This window comes from Passer domesticus, chromosome 4 (genome assembly GCF_036417665.1).
Source record: "Passer domesticus isolate bPasDom1 chromosome 4, bPasDom1.hap1, whole genome shotgun sequence".
In the NCBI taxonomy this organism is placed as follows: domain Eukaryota; kingdom Metazoa; phylum Chordata; class Aves; order Passeriformes; family Passeridae; genus Passer; species Passer domesticus.
In genome coordinates this window covers 74,391,190-74,407,642 of record NC_087477.1, presented here as the reverse complement: position 1 = coordinate 74,407,642, position 16,453 = coordinate 74,391,190, and the positions used below count along the sequence as shown (strand labels likewise).

The 16,453-nt window shown below is 38.4% G+C and overlaps 1 long non-coding RNA gene across 2 annotated transcripts in view; it reads left to right on the top strand.

The window, feature by feature from the left end:
* Positions 1 to 16,384, top strand: part of LOC135299574 (uncharacterized) — a 35,183-nt gene extending 18,799 nt beyond the window's left edge. Inside the window, exons 6-8 of one of the 2 annotated variants that reach the window (XR_010361542.1) lie at positions 12,768 to 12,919; positions 14,527 to 14,675; positions 15,654 to 16,384. This is a non-coding gene — a long non-coding RNA (uncharacterized LOC135299574). Of the gene's footprint in view, positions 1 to 12,767; positions 12,920 to 13,506; positions 13,609 to 14,526; positions 14,676 to 15,653 lie in introns of those variants that run through there. The other variant, XR_010361543.1, reaches the window with a different exon arrangement.
* Positions 16,385 to 16,453: the final 69 nt, after the last annotated feature.

The following is a 16,453-nucleotide window of genomic DNA, read 5'->3' as shown; positions in this document are numbered from 1 at the left end:
TAAACTTAATTGGAAGTTTAACTCTTTTCTTATCTAAAAGTGTCTTCTCTGTGCCTGAGGTATGGCAGCCTCATACTTTGTTCTGACTGTGGCAATGATCACTGCAGTTTTGCCTCTGATCCCCTGCAGATGTAACCAAGTTTTTCCCTTTAAGGAAGATGCAAAATTTTTATACAAGCCTATGGTACAAACACTGCCTCTCCTCCCCTGTGTGTACAGTGTTGGGGACCAGATACTGTATGAAGTGTCACAAATGGTTTGAAATACAAAGAAGTGCTGGATCACTTAACAGCAATTTTGATGCTTTATAAAATCTCTAAAGCTTTATGGAATTGTAATGAGGTTGCATCAGTTCCCAGAAGGGGCTTGGACACCAAAAGAAAATGCGTGAGTGTTTTAGTGCCCAGAATAGGATTTCAATTTTCCAGTTAATCCTCTCTCTACAAGAACCGTAAAACCATGATTTATATAGTTAGGTATCTAAAGTGAAAACATGTACAGAGGTATGTGAAGTAAGCTGCTGTTCTTATTTATTGCTTGTTCTGTAACAGTACTCAGTAATCCAGTTCAGGGCAGAGCCTGATGTATGAGAAGCACTGCATATACACCAGCAGGGAAGCTGCCTATTTGGAAAACAGTATATTCCAAATGTTACTGCAAAGTAAATTTTTTACATCTAGATATTTAGCTGGCCTTTTAAATTTAGATGAGAACAACACTTAAAAAAAAAAAAAGTTTAATTTATTTCCAGCTGAATAGTTTTGAAAGGAATGGAAATACTACTAAAAAGGATTAAATGGTAAACCAATACTTTTTTTATGAGTCTTCTGAATTCTGCTTCCCATTGCAGACAGCTTACATCTGGTATGGCTTTCAGCTCTTCACAGAGGTTCTCATTCCAGATTTTAGTTTTTGAAAATGTGACCAAGTGCAATGTTAGCTTGGATGAACATCACTCAAATGAATGTGACTCCACGTGAAAGTGCAAAAACCTGAATACTATTATGTAATTTTTTTCAACCCAAAACAGTGTTTCTGTTGATGACAGAGAGAGGTGGATCAGGCTCTAATGTGGCACACTGATGTATATTTTCAATAAATGTGTGCTTTATGTATAAGCTTGAAGAAATGATGTCACGCATGCTTCTGTGGCTGCTAAGAAAGCAAGAAAAGGCCCCTTTCCTGTGATGTGTTTTAAGCACAGAGGTGGCACAGACTGACATTCCTGGGGCTTTTCCTCCAGGTGCTTCTGAACATTGCGTTAATGTGCTTGACATGTCTGGTATGATTATACTGCCCTTGTCAAGCAAGGAGTTTGCTGTAGTGGTGTGTCAGCAATTTATGGAGGAGAAAGGGCCCATCAGCCTCACTTAGGAAATAAGTTAGAGGCAGCTTTAGTGGGAATGGGACAGAAAAGAGCTCTGCAGCCACAGCCACACCAGTGAACAGGGACTGTGTGTGTTACACTGCACAGGGTGTAGGAATTGTGGTGAAAGGAGCAGCTGCTGCCTCCTTAGAGAGCCTCTCAATAATGATCTTCAGAAATCACTTTCACTTATCTGCATGCTGGTTGGGCACTGGAACAGCTCCCCAGGGCAGTGATCACAGCACCTACCCTGTCTGAGCTCAGGAAGCCTTTGGACAGTGCTCCCAGGCACATGGTGTGATTCTTGGGGTGTCCTGAGCAGGGTCAGGAGTTGAACTTCGATGATCCTAGTGGGTACCTTCCAACTCAGGATATTCCATGATGTTATGATTCTAACTCACAATGAATAAACTCACTATCCCTTCATAATAAATTGATTCAAAACAGCTGACTGTGAAAGGACCCAGAAGTTCAGACTCCTCATTTTATCCAGAAGGCTGAACCCTTATCATTAGCAGTGCTCCAATTGTAGGTAGCTCTTCAATCCTGGAGAGAAAAGTATAGCAAAATCCAGGCTGAAACCAGAGGATTTCAAGTAAGAAATAAAGTATATTTTTTATTTGTTTATCTTTCTTTATTTTAAGCAGTGAACAAACTGGGACCTAGAACAATTTATCTAAGTAAAAGTGTTTTCTTTAGCCTTAAAATTATTGGCTACTACTTACTTATTGGATACTTAGGTCAGGTAGCAAAACAGATTAAGTCACCATTGTCTTCTTGGATTTAATTCTAGTTGTTTTTTGTACTATAAAATGTATTATAGAAAAAATTAAAGTCCGTCACAATGTCCTGTCAGTTCTTAATTCTTCTTATTTAGTTTTGCCAGCACATTCTCCTGCCTCAGCTATTTGTTTTTTGATATTAATTTTGAAATGTACATACAGCTGCCAAGTAGATGTACTGGTAAGCATGCTCTGGGGTATGGATAAATAAGATAGAAGCCATAGAGCACAGTTCTTTGAGTAAATATATAGTTGAGAAAGTGAAGTGACTTTAATTAGAAAACTGTGCTCAAAGGAGATTTGGAGAGATAATACTAGGTATATCATCAGGGTATAACATCTAGGTATATCATGTTGTAGATATATTCTAATATTTAATATGAAGGCTCCGAAATGAGCTCCTTTCAGACCAGTGATGCTGGAAAAGGTCTGACAATTTCTAAATTCTCCTTTTAAAAATTCTTTTGCAATAAATGTTTTCTACCCAAGACTCAACAGTATTAGATTTTTGTGCAATTGAAATGCACACTGAAGTGTCCCATTATCTAATAAGTAAATTTGATAATCTTGCAGGAAAATAATATTTGAATGAAATATATTTTCTGTTTCACAGCTGTGAAGAAGTGCATATTCTTTACTCTTTCTTAGCATAGCAGTGTCTCACAGCCTGCCACCCCCAGAAAGAAGTGCTGAGACTCACAAGATTCCTACTTCTCCAAAGTCATTTATCCAAACTGACACTTAGGCTTTAAAAGAAACATTAGAGCTGGGATGGTTAAAATTGTGTGAGCTTCACATAATCCCCTTTTCATAAGAGACACAAAGCTCTTTGTTATGCAGATCTGTGTCTGTGCCAGTGATGTACTGATCTCGTGCTGCTGTTCCTTCCTACCTTCAGTCCTACGTTCAGAAAAGCTGTCTAATGTGGGAATAGCAATCTGCAGGTGGGATCTCTAATGTGTATTAAGGTGGGGATAAGCAATTGAAGACATGCTGAGGGTGTAAAGTCATGGCTGCTGAGCTTAGGCCACATTTGTACTCAGCCTCAGGCAGCTAACTGAAAATGATAGCAATGACACATATTTTATCCAGTGGTTTTTGAGTGCAAAGCACTTCACAAAGGTGATTAGAAAAATTGTATCAGGAACTGCAGCTGCTCTTTGCCTCAGTGACTTGTCCACCCAGGAAACTACTAATGGTGCACTTCTGCTCTATGAGCTACTCCTGTCCTTTGAGGTCACTCCCTGCAGGAAAGTGGCTACATTTCATTTGGAACAAAACTGTAGGTGGGAGAAGAGTAAGGTGTGAGAGATGAGAGAACTGGAATAGTTAATGATTCATGTAGATTTCTAAGGGCAGCCTGGCTGAGCAGAACCACTTATGTAATGGTTTGAGCAAGTGCCAGTTGTAGGTACCATGGTGAAGTTATGCAGGTGATGGGAGAGGTGTTATCCTGCTGTGGAAAGCAGAGGCAAGACTGGGGTATTTCTGAGGGAGGTGCTTGTCCCTGAGCACAATGAATGCTGACTCTTTGTTGTTACCAGGTGCCTGGGTAATTCAGATATGACTGGAGTGGAGGTGAGAGAATTTACCAGATCCTGCTGAGAAAAGGATGTATCAGCTTTAGGAAAGCCTCCACCTCTGTCTGGACAAGTCAGGACATCTAATTATTTATTTTGATCTAGTGACCTTTGATTGTCCTGACGAGTAATTGCAGGCATGGAGTTAGCATCCCTCTTGAGATCACTTCAGCCCAAAGACAGGTGAGCAACTGCTAATGAATAATGCACAAGCAGATGCAATGTGCACCTCCAAACCAGTGACCTTCCCTTCCCTTCCCTTCCCTTCCCTTCCCTTCCCTTCCCTTCCCTTCCCTTCCCTTCCCTTCCCTTCCCTTCCCTTCCCTTCCCTTCCCTTCCCTTCCCTTCCCTTCCCTTCCCTTCCCTTCCCTTCCCTTCCCTTCCCTTCCCTTCCCTTCCCTTCCCTTCCCTTCCCTTCCCTTCCCCCCAAAATGTCACGAGTTTCAACTCCTAACACTTAAAATAGTCACACTGCATGCTGTGGGACCTTTTCATCAGTAGAAAGCTTTCACCAAAGGGAAAGAGAAAACATTTCAGAAGCTAAATTTTTCCTGGTTGGCTTTTTATTATAATTATTTTTCTGCTTTTATTTTGTAGATGATACTCCCCACTGCTTTTCTCCAAGCAAGATTAAAATATATGTGCATGTATGCTCTGTGATATCTTTTTATTTCTGTTTTAATTGACATAAGATTTATTTTGCCTTATCATTCAGTGCATCCAGCAGTCTCAGAGACAGTGCAGAGTCACTGACTCTTCATATCTTTTCTGAGACTCCCAGTGGTGACAAATTTTTTTTTTAGTAGGTTTTGCTTCCAGATGTTAAATTACTCTCCTATTTCATGTTTTTATCTTCATTATTTCAAGGTGAGTGCAAACAAGGGCAATTCTTTCTTTAATCCTGGTGTGCAAAGGGATGCAGTCAGCAGAGTCTGTACCATAGGCTGGGGGACAAAGGCAATGAACAATGCTCAGCATCCTTTCCTGTGGTCTGGAAAATCCTCTTCCAACACAATTGCACTGTGGCAATTATCAGAGGAAGGGAGTCTCGACAGATCTCACTGTCAAGTTTCTTTTCAGGTGCCTTCACTGTTGCACAAAAGTTTCTACAAAGCAGCAACTTATTTTATGAGAGGGGATCAGAGGGAGCCAGGGGAGGGGGAGGGACTGTGTAGGACTTTATTCCTCTCCTGCAGAATAGGAAGCTGCTGCTGAGAGTGCTTAAGTCAATGAAGCATTGAATTTGCCATCTCCCTGGACTTGGATCATTAGCTTCAGTGTTATTATAGGTGTGCAGGTTAATCTAGGCCTCTTCCAATTCTCTGGGTAATTGAAACGTGGGAGAAAAGCCCCATCCACCAACAACTTCCTTTAGCAGTTACTTTCCTTTGAGCACTAGGGGCTGTTTTCCCTGGGGCATGTTATTGTGGTGTTACTAAGAATGTTACTAAGAACACAAATGTTCTCAGAAAGGGAAGACTTTACACAGCAGATATTTTGGAAAGTGCTGAGCAGAGCTTGATGACATGTAAAATTATGTATTTTTTGTCTTAAATAAACTTGCGACTGATCATGATTGATTATTTTTGTTTTTAATTATTGCATCCAGAATGAAAATGGAGGCTGGGAGGCTTGGATAGGACGATAAAGATGACTCACGTCTGAAGTAGGATCACAGTTTAGGGAAAAAGATCTGCAAAGAAGAGGAAAGCTGCAAAAACAACAAAGAGTATATGTATATATGGCATAATTTCCTGGGAAGGAGGAGTAGGTACAGCAAACAAGAAAGCAGAATCCTTTCCTAATGACTATAGTAAGGAAATTCATTTCAAATAAGGTGTTTCAAGAATAGGTTTATTATGTCCAACATGGTCATGGTCTGTCATTTGCATGGGGGATATTGTACATTATGATGTAAATATATAGTGAGTGACTTTAAACACTTCTGTAAGGACCTTTAAAAAGGGTCTTTTAAAAAAAACCTGACTTTGAGTCAAGTTTAAAATCTTGACTTGGAGCCTGGCTGTCTTTTGGATCATAAGCATTAGTGCCAGTGAAAAATAATCTTGAAATACAGAAATCAGGAATTGAAACAGTAGAGATTAGTCTGCTGCTCCCTGATTGCTGGAACTAATCACTAGTGGAAAAAAATAACATTTGTTTTTGTAGGTCAGTTCTGAAACAATTAGTAAACATAAGCATAAAATGGTATCAAGTATAGAAAGCCATAAAACTTAGATGGCAAATTTATTCCCAGCAGGAAAACTGGCAAATATAACAGGGAGAGAGAGCATCAAGGCTGCCAGAAGAGGGTTGTGAGATTCTAGTCCTGATAACTTAGGATATTTCACATACTCTAGCAAAAAACTTGTTAGGTGATGTTATAAGATGATGATATTATTTATACCAAATTCAATGCAAAATTGTTTATAGCTGCTGTATTTTTCTTATTTATGTTGATATAATCTAGGACAAGGGTTGGCATAGAACGTCTTACAGCAATTCTTTTAATGAGACTTCATGATCTTGTCTTTGGGTTTTTTCCAAACATTGATTGGGAATTCTGTGTATGCTCATCTAACATGGATCCTCATCTTCTTCATGAGTTTTGTGTTATTCCCAATGAGTTTATGGCAGCATTATTTCCAGGACTTCAATTAAGTAAGTTATGGTGTTGCCAGTAAGATTTTAAGACACCCTAAAATAATATAGTGGCTGGTGAGTGGTGCTGAAGCATTTACTGTGTATTGAAAATATATTATTTCCATATATAGAAATATATAGTTACACAAACTGTGGGTCTCTGGAAATGTGTAACAGTGCATGTGTGCCTTTTACTATAGAGATTAACTAGGCTGCAAATGAAACACAGATCAAAACTTAATCCCTCAACTACACAGTAAGAGACTGGAAATGTTAACCTGCTTTTTCTTACCAGCAGAGAAAATTGCTGTTTGCATTTGGGAACAAATTTCCTGTAGGGACAAACACCACTGCTCTGGAAGGCAGAGATGCATCTGCTGACTGTATGTTAGCACAGGAGTTTGTGAAGCCCTACAGTCAGTGGAAGGACATGTGACACTCAAAATGAACTTCAACCACCGTGTGGGCTGGTTGGAGAAAAGCCATGAAATATCAGATGCCAGGATCTCTAAATTTTTCTTATTAATCTGTAGTTTTTAAATCTCCCCTTTTCACAAGGGAATATTATGCCACATATTTTTCTTCAAGTTCATAATCACAATGTGATGAATTATTTTTCTGCTGCAGCAATATCTTCAGCAAGAAGATCTTAAGTTGGAAATGCCTGACCTGATGGGCCAGAAGTGTCAATATCAATATGTAAACTTGCTCTAACCATGGAAATGTAATGTGAGTCATACTGGACAAAATAAAATCTAGAGAATTAAAGCTCTTCACTGGCCAGATCAAATCATTATTATTATATATTTATATATTATGTAAAGAAGGTAAATAAGCAGGAACTAATTTTCTGTTTATGGATTGAATATGAACATATCATTGGTTTCAATTTCAATACCAAATGGTTTGTTGGTTATTGGACTCTCCCCAGAGGCATCTAGTAAGCAGTTTCTGATTTTCTTACTGTATGTTTCAGATTATCTACAATATCTCAATCTTTTTCTCCCATGTTCCTAATTAAAAGAAATACAATTTTTAACATAAAAGTTTAGTTCCTTTAAAGTCTAAAAGCATAGACTCAAAGTTCACTTTTTTCAGTACTAACTTCATTTCTCAGTCCTAGAATAGTGAGACTATTTGGGGCAGATAAACACAGAAACAGGCACCCAGGAAAAATTCATTTAGTGCCTCATGGCAAGGCTGCTGAAGGAAATGGCAGTCTTTTATATCAACCTTGATCAGGAACTTATTTCTGTAGCATTCATTCAGTTCTTCAATTTCTATTTCAGATTAATAAACAGGTCCAGAGGGACAGAATTCCCACATCACCCACAAAACATCTCATTCAGCTGTTTCTAGAAGTTGCTGCATAGCATTTGCTTTCAGCTTTGTTGTTGAATTTGAAGTATTTTAAAATGTCATTACCTTCAGTGGCACTAAGTATTTTGCAGTAAGCAAAATGTCGGTAGATGTGTGAATTCCCTCAAATTCTTGCTTTCATACCACTGTTGTAGGTGAGTTCACTCTTTCTGTGTGAACCATGTTTTTCCTTTCAATTAGCAAGATGTTTGACTGTTAAAGCATGTAACCCCTAATCTTTTTTTTTTTATGTGGCTCATTGCGTCTCTTATCTGCTAGTAATAAGGTTAAACATATTTTTGTAGATTAAATGCAGCCACAGCATTTCCTTCTGCCATTTCAGAGAGGTGCCCACAAATTAATTTATAATTCACATCATAGCCTACCAACTTATTTCTTGCCAACAAACCAAACTTTATGATCGTTCCTGGACCCTGGAAAATTATGTGTGGTGAAAAACTGTGTGGCAACAGCCTTACTTTGGTTTGTCCATCCCCTATGCAGGTTTTCATATTAAGCTGCTCTTAGCTCTATTTGTAGAAACCTTGAGGATTTTTTTACAGAGGCTTTTCTTATCCATATATTTTTTTTTTGCAAAGGACTGCCATGTGCTTGCCCTCCCAATAGTTTTCTCAGTCGTGTTTCTAACATGGTGTTTAATTCATCACTTACACTCAGTTGCTAATAATTTAAATAATTTACACCTCTCCTAATTAAGTGACTCCCAGGGAAGTTTCATGAATACCTCTCAACTATTTATTCCTGAAACCCATTGAGGTTAGGACCACTGGCAGACAGAAACTGCCATCTCTCCTGAATACTCTGTTGGTTCCATCAATCTGTACCAGACTGACACAAACCAGATTTGTTTGTGTCTCTCATTCCTCACCTAACACTTTGGCTCTGTGTTAACTGCAACTGTGACCAGCTTTCCCTTTTTCATTGAAGACTTAGGAAAGAAGAATCCCAATACATCATTACAGCTACCAGGTGCAAGATGATTTACTGCAAATATTAATCTACTGGATAGTGACATACACATGCCAGTTCAGAAACAAAATGATTTCTAATACATATAACAGTTTTCACCCATTTTCCAATCAATTCAGATTGTTCTACAGTTGTCTTACTGCATTACTCACTCTTAAGCTGAAGACAGGTGCCCTTTAAATAACGTAGAAAAATTCTGAATTGAATCAAATAAATAATAGTCAAAGAAATAGATCCATAATGGAACAAATTGTTTCAATTAACATTTATCTTGTTCAGACAGTGTTAATTACACAAGTGGAGCTGGGAAGTTAAAAGTGTTTAGGAAAGCAGGATTGGTGGGATCCCTGAGGGCTGTTCTTGCTGTCATTCCTGCTCTCAGCAGGAGCAGGGCTTGGTCTGGAAAGTGCCCAGAAGTTTTCACTCACCAGGCTCATAATCCTTCTCAAAATGCTTTTTTTCAAGGGGGGCCAGTTTCTTTCCTACCTGTTCCCTCTCTTCCAGAAGACCTGGATAAACCCAGCCTCCCATCGAATGAGGGGCAGGATGCAGCATCTTGGTTGTGCCAAGATTGGGAGTTGATTGTCCCATCCAGTGCCCCATCCTACAGAGCTGCTGGGGGATTCCTGACAGATCAGAGGGGTGTCAGGTTTGCAAGGAGACAGCCCTAGCTTCCAGAAAGTCTGTAAAAATCTCTTTTGGTCTTCCCAAAGAAGCGCTGGCGAGCAAGCTGCAGCTCTGGCTGTTGTGTGGCCTGGTACCAGCTCATGTGGCATTTGCAGTCAAGGTTTCAGAGCAACTCTGCAGATGCACAGCATATGGTACAAGGACATTGTACTTTGTGTTGTGTTTTATCACACCCCTCTATTATACCTTATTATTTAATCAAAATACCTCTATTTTACAGTGGAAGGTGTGTTAGTACACTTTTTTGGTTTTCCTTTGTGATGTTTCACTCTGGCTTTAAAATTCTTGGCATGAAACCAGAAGGCAAAACAAAACTCATGGGCAATGCAATCCCAGTAAGAAAGACAAAGCTCTCTCCTTAGGAAATCTCTCTTAAAGAGCTGCTTTGGCCATATGGAGAAGTTGTTGTTTCTCCCTAAGCACAGAAATAACAAGGCACAACTGTTAACTGAAATGACAAATTCTTTCTATTTAGTGTTAGAGATTCTGCACAGACAATATCTCCCTGGCTGTGCCATTAAAATGGAGCAGGAAATAAGAAAACCAAAATGATAAAGAAAACTACTGCTCATTATGGAGGCCCCACATGTTTTGTAGAACCAGGCATTGATCCACTTGACTTCAGGGAGCACAGCATTGCATTGGTTGGTGGAAGGGTTGCAGTGCACTGTGTTATCAAGTTTATAAGGAGGTCTGTGACCTTTTTAAATTACTACAAAATTGCAGCAGATTAGCAAAATGCCTTACAACTTAGAGTGGAAAAAACATTTTTAATATTTTATGTTCCCTGAATAACAGCAGAAATTACATATTTATTTCATGTTGTAATAAACTTTAACTTTGTTTTCTAGAAGAAGCCTGCATCCAAGAAGTTATGCTTTTAATGGAATTTTTAAGCAAAAACCTGGAAAAGTTATTAAAGCTTTATGTGAATGGCCAAACAGGACATTGCTGAATTCCTTTCTATTTGTCTTCTTTCAAAGATGATATTGTAGAAATAATAGATGTAAGGCAATAATGGATATAAGCCCAGTAGAAATATTTATAAAACCAAGGAGATAATAAATCTAATAATGCTGAGGAAAAGATGTGTCTGATTCTGACTTTTTTTTATATTGCTGGACAAAAATCAGGAGTTTCTCTTTAGCTACCAGAAGAGTCATCTATGAGGAAGTGATAGAAAAAGCAGTTCTTGTGCCTTGTAGGAAGAATAAAAACCTGTAAAATATTGTATGTATTAGTTCAAATGTGAACAGTGTAATAAATTATGCTGAAAAATGAAGAAAAGTGTTAAATGAGCACATTTTATAAGCGAGAAGTAAACCAAATTTGAAGTATCTTGGCAGGGCTTCACAAATTGGGAATGTTTTACCAAGTAATCTCTGGCTCATTCCTAATTCCTCTACTTGTCACTGTGATGGGTAGAGGAATATTGTTCTTTTAAACGAACATTTCACAAATGGTCTTTATTTGACTGAACTGAAAAACTAATTTGTGAAACAAGAGGGGATCTTCATGGCTGATACAAACAAATTAGATGTTTTCTGAATAGGTGTTCTACAACATCAACAGTGTGTATGCCTGACAGCTCAGGAGAGGGACAGCACACACAGGGTCCTGGCCTCTTGGCCATGCTGAATATTTTAAAATATGATGGTGTGTTATCAACCAAAGATCTCCTTTGTTGTTTTGTAATTCTAATAAACAGCTTTAGTGATTGGTTAAATCACTTGAGCCTTTTCAATCAGATCACAGCAGCTGTTTAATTTACAACACAGCTAGGATCATCCTCTAAACCTGTGGGCTTTTGAGCACAATAATCAAGTGTGAATGATTTCTCTTTCAGATACCATGCAGTAAGTGTTGCTGTATTACATCTTTCAGGCTTTGGATCAGTAATGCACATCAAAGCAGTTGATAGGGTTGGATATGTAAGAATATCTATCTGCCTCTGACAGGGCACAAGGCTTTTTCTCTCAAGACATTAAGACTGAAATGAGCAGTGTAGCTTGGCAGGTGCACTGTGTTCTGGCAAATCAATGACATTAATGATTAACTGCTTTGGGTCATTGCTTTGATGTGCCCATTCACAGACAATCCTGTAAGATGTAGGAGAGGCCAGCTGAGACTTGTTTTACATTGTATTCTTCAAATGATTTATTGGTGGATAAAGAACTTATTTATTTATTTCAAATACAGTCACTACAGGATTGTACCATCGTCAGAACAGTTGATGTGCTGAACTGGAGAGCTGAACAAGTGCAAAAATCTGTTCTCTTGTGTAACCATCAGCTGAGGAAGTGCTAGAAATGTATGACTCAGCTTGAGGAGTTATCAGTTCTTGAGATCTGACCTTGTGTCTGAAACTCACTGGAGAACAAATTGTTGCTACTTATTCCACAAACTTTGGCTGCATATTTGAAGGTGAAAAACTGAGGTCTGCATTTCCAAATTGTCTGGAGACCCACAGCATCAGGAGTGCTGAGGGGATAATCTGGGCACCCTGGTTTGGAGTTGTGTAATGTAGAAGTGAGCTTCAAAATGTTAGCTTACATTTCATATCTATTGGTTTACATATATGAATGTACAATTTTTGTAATGACTGAATTGCCAGAATAATTGCTATGTTGAGGTATTGCTTCATGTGTAGAAATTGGTGATTCACATGCTCATGTGGATTAGTGTTTGTGCAGTCAGAAAGGTCTGAAGCCAAAATTGTGTTCAAATGAGGACTGCAAAAGATTAAACAGTTCTAATTTCCCCTAAGACAAGGAGGCCTTCCCTCTGATAAGCAACAGAATATTATTTCCCTAACACTGGTGTTCACCTTACTTATATTGTAGACAGTGCACCATGAATGAATAACAAAATCATCTCTTTGGCATTGTCTTCCAAGAACAAAACCCTCTGGTAACTCTGAAATGCAGGTATTACATAACCCACCATGTACAGCCACAGTATTTTGGTAATGTGTTTTTTGGAATTACTGCTCAAAAATATTAAGCTATTTTTGCAAAATAGGGCAATAGCATTCTGTCACTGGAGGATCATTCCTGATGGTCATGTGGGACTTATATGCAGAAAATGATTATGGCAGGCAGCAGTGATGTTGCTGAATATCTGATATACCATAATGCAAAGCTGCTATCTATAAGTCATGCATATGATTTCCTATAATTTCTTTTTCTAGGAGATTAAGATGTGGTTGTCTAAATGCATTCAGTTCATTTTTTTTAATGAGTGTCACTGATTTCATACCTGACAAACAACTTAAAAAGTAAACAAATATTTAATGATGTGATCTCCTTCCATTCTTGTGTCCATGGAGATGTAACAGTTTAATTTTTTCCTGGTCTTTAGGTCTAATACATTCTGAAAACAGAAGCATTTCCTCCTTCAGAAAGAATTTTACTACTCTATAACATATGAGCATCCTGGCAACCTTCCTGAAGCTGTGTGGAGAGGGATGTGGAAACTATTTTGTTTCAAGATAACCTTTCCCCTATGTTGCTGTAAGTCTTGAAAACTATGGATCTTTCATAGGCAGTGCCTTATTAGCAGAGACTGTAGCTGTGGTTTTGTATTCAGTGTTTTCAGTTTCTTCTGTTTTGACTAATATGAAAGAAGTCTGGTTTTCTTTGTCAACTCTTTATTTAAAAATCTACAATTAAAAATCATCTCTGCAAGACATGAGATGTTCCCCAATCTTACTCCACTTTTGCTGCCCCATTCAATTCAGAAGGGTCAGAGATATCTCCAAACTCTACAAACTATGACTTCAGTGCTTTCACTGTCAGTTTTATAAGAAATTTGTAATTGATTAATTTATTTTATTAAGCCAATAATACTGAAATATGAAGGAGTTTTTTATACATGGAGTATACACAGAAAATAGCCTTTACTGTCTGACTGATATCTTTAAAGGAAATTACTGGTTTGATTTAAATAAAGACATTAAAAGAATTTCAAGATGGCACAGAAAAACATAGAAATATAGAACATTCCAGAATTCCAACCACTTCTAAAAGTTTAATTTTCCCAATGTGTGCATTTTTTTCATTCTGTTTTATTGTTATATTCATATTTTTTTCCCTTTAAGATATCTGCCACCTTCAACATCTGTTTGACAAGTTCTGTCATGGTCATCTTAAACTGAGAAATTCCAGCTTCTGTGCTTAGGGGATGTATTGGTCAGGAGGTTTGCTGTTGGCTTTTGACATGATAGTTGGAAGACTCAGAATAAGAGATGTGTCTCACTTTTTGGGGCTGTTGTTCAGAAATACCCAGTTTTGGAAAGGTCAGATTTTTTTTTTTCTTGCATGTTTTTTTTTTTTTCTTGCATGTTTCTTCTTTCCTTTCCAAGTACGTCCTGGACCAGGCTTTACACCTCCATGGGTCCTGTGGAGGAGGATCAAAGCTCTGCTGTGTAACCCAGCAGAGTTTACTGGGGTGCTGCTTGCAGATGTGTCATTGCCTCTGCTGCTGTGCAGAGCCAGAAGCATCAGTAGGTGGATGGATTCCTCCCGTGGGGAGGGCAGAAAGGCAGCTTGCCCCAGTGATGCTCAGCTTCTGTGCAATAGCCTGGTTTTTAGCCAGCTCCCTTTGTTTACATCCCTGCTAACTGGGCATTCAATTCTGAAGTGGCAAAGGCTTGTCTGATAATTTAAAATAATATATTCTAGGGGACAGTGCACTGCCAGAGCTCTATGCCCCCAGTGACTTCTCAGATCTCATTTTCTCTTGATATTAAACCTAGACATTTCAGATACTCTATGGCATTTCAAGTGAGTTTTGGTTTGGGAAATCAGACTGTAAAGGAAAAACATCTATCATCATCATTATACAAAGTTCACATTCTGCTTGGAGCAGTTTTTGGAAAAAATATTTTACAGTATTTTCAGGTATGTTGGTCTGAGAGAATCTTTTGAACTAATTTCTAACTCCTCTATATCTAAACTAATTGATTCACCTTTAACCCCATTCAAACTGAGGAACTTCTGGTGCAATGGTGAGATGCTGCATCATTAATATAGCACTGGCACAGCAGAGTGGCAGTGTGTTCATTGCCTGAATTGGTGGTTTTATTTTGTAATTTCTGGTTTAATGTCTCTTTCCATAGAGCTATTACAGAGCTAAGCTACCTGGATTTTAACCTGCAGTCCTCTGGTCCCAGAGCTGACAAACAGGAAAGAAGACAGGCCCCAATAAGACACTGTAAGGTGGGATACCAGATTTTCAAGCCAGGAGAAAGAAGGGCTGGTTTCTCAGGTACTGCCATAATCTTTCCATAAACTTAGCAATTGCTCAAGGTGTAGAAAAAAAGAAACCTCAAGATAAAATATTCCCTTTCTAAGGTGCTTGGAAAGGAAACGTGTATGATGGAAAAATGATGGCAACAGAAGGGTGAACACAGATAATAACTTTACTCCTGGAGAGTAAATTGGTCTATTGCTCAAGGAGAATAGACCAATATTATCACTTTCTGATTTCTCAAGAGAAATCAAAGAGCCTGGTCATTTGATGCCATATCCTTGGAGACTAATGGCTGATGTTTTTCAGAGCAAAATGCAGGATGGTTGTATAACTGATGGAAATTATTGTTTTTGAACATATTAATTTTAAATTATTTATTTATATTCCCAATGAAGCCAGAGTGATATTATTTTGTGGGTGAAATACATTCAATTAAAAATGGAGTTATGGGAGAAGAACTAAACTGTTTTCAGTTTACAAAGTTGTAAAAGTTGAGGCTGCAAAGAATGGAGGAAAATATTCAAATATCTGAATACAACATCTCAGTGAATTTGGAGTTAACTTTGGCTTTGTTTCAAAATAGCACTTTTCTATTAAAAAGTGAATCTAAATTAAATGTACAGATCTACATCCATACTCTTGTCATCTTATGATGGAACAAAACAATCTAAGCTTCCCACCTACTTTGCTGCAGCTAGACAGGAAAACATAATTATTTTTCAAGAGGAAAGCCACTTTTTCTCACAGTAATGTGGCCATTATTCAATCATCTTTCAATCTGCCTAAGTGGCCATACTCACTATATCTCCCTGGTTTGTTTGCATCTAAAATATGTCAATATCTCTTTCTATTAAAGTGAAATATGGCCATTGTAGCAGTGTATTCCCATTTCAGATTTACTTTTAATGAAACTAAGTAATTATCTTTAAAACATTTATAAATTAAAAAATGCATGTCAAGAACTGTATTAAGTAAATGGATTCATAATTACAGGTAAGCTGTACAGAGAATCTCATGCTGACAAGACCCCAAGTCCCTGTAGAGTTACTATGAGGTCAAAAGACACCTGACACAGAGGTGATGAAGTGGCAATTCTGCTCTCACTATGGGAACTGATAACCTTTCTGGGACTAGGAGGTAAATATGGAATGAGTTCATGCCCTGTGGTCTTGCTCTGAATATAATTATGTTCAAGATGCAAATGAGCCAAGATGTGAATGACAGCGAGGGACAAAAAAATTGGGGTGTGCATGGGGAGCCAAACACCAGTAGATCACTCAAATGTATTTTCATCTTGACAGAGTGTGTGACTGGAATAGCATTCGACTCCTTTATGGCTCTGGCACTGTTAAATGTAGTTTGGCACATGCTTGACTAGGTAGGCTTCTGCAAATCTGAGGTATGGATACCATCTCCTGGAAACAAGGGCTTGTTATCCTGCTGCTGAAACACTGTGTTCTGCAGACCACAGCCACGGGAGGGCAGAGACAAGACCAGGAGCAGAACATTCCTGATCTGGACAGCTGTCTGGAGCTGGTGAGCCAGGGATGGGTTAAAATTGAGATGGAAGGCAAGACCCTTAATTCTCCATCTCAAGGGATAGGCAGTGGTGTGTTACCTGGGGAGGAAGTTCTTGACTGTATGATACAGGAGGATCACACAAATGCCCAGTTCAGGAATCTATCATCTTGCAAGTCTTATTACAGGGAATGAAAGTGCTGCATTGTGCACTCACTGGAGACTCAGAGGTATCACTGAAAGAGCAAAGAATGATTACACTACAGAAACTATGC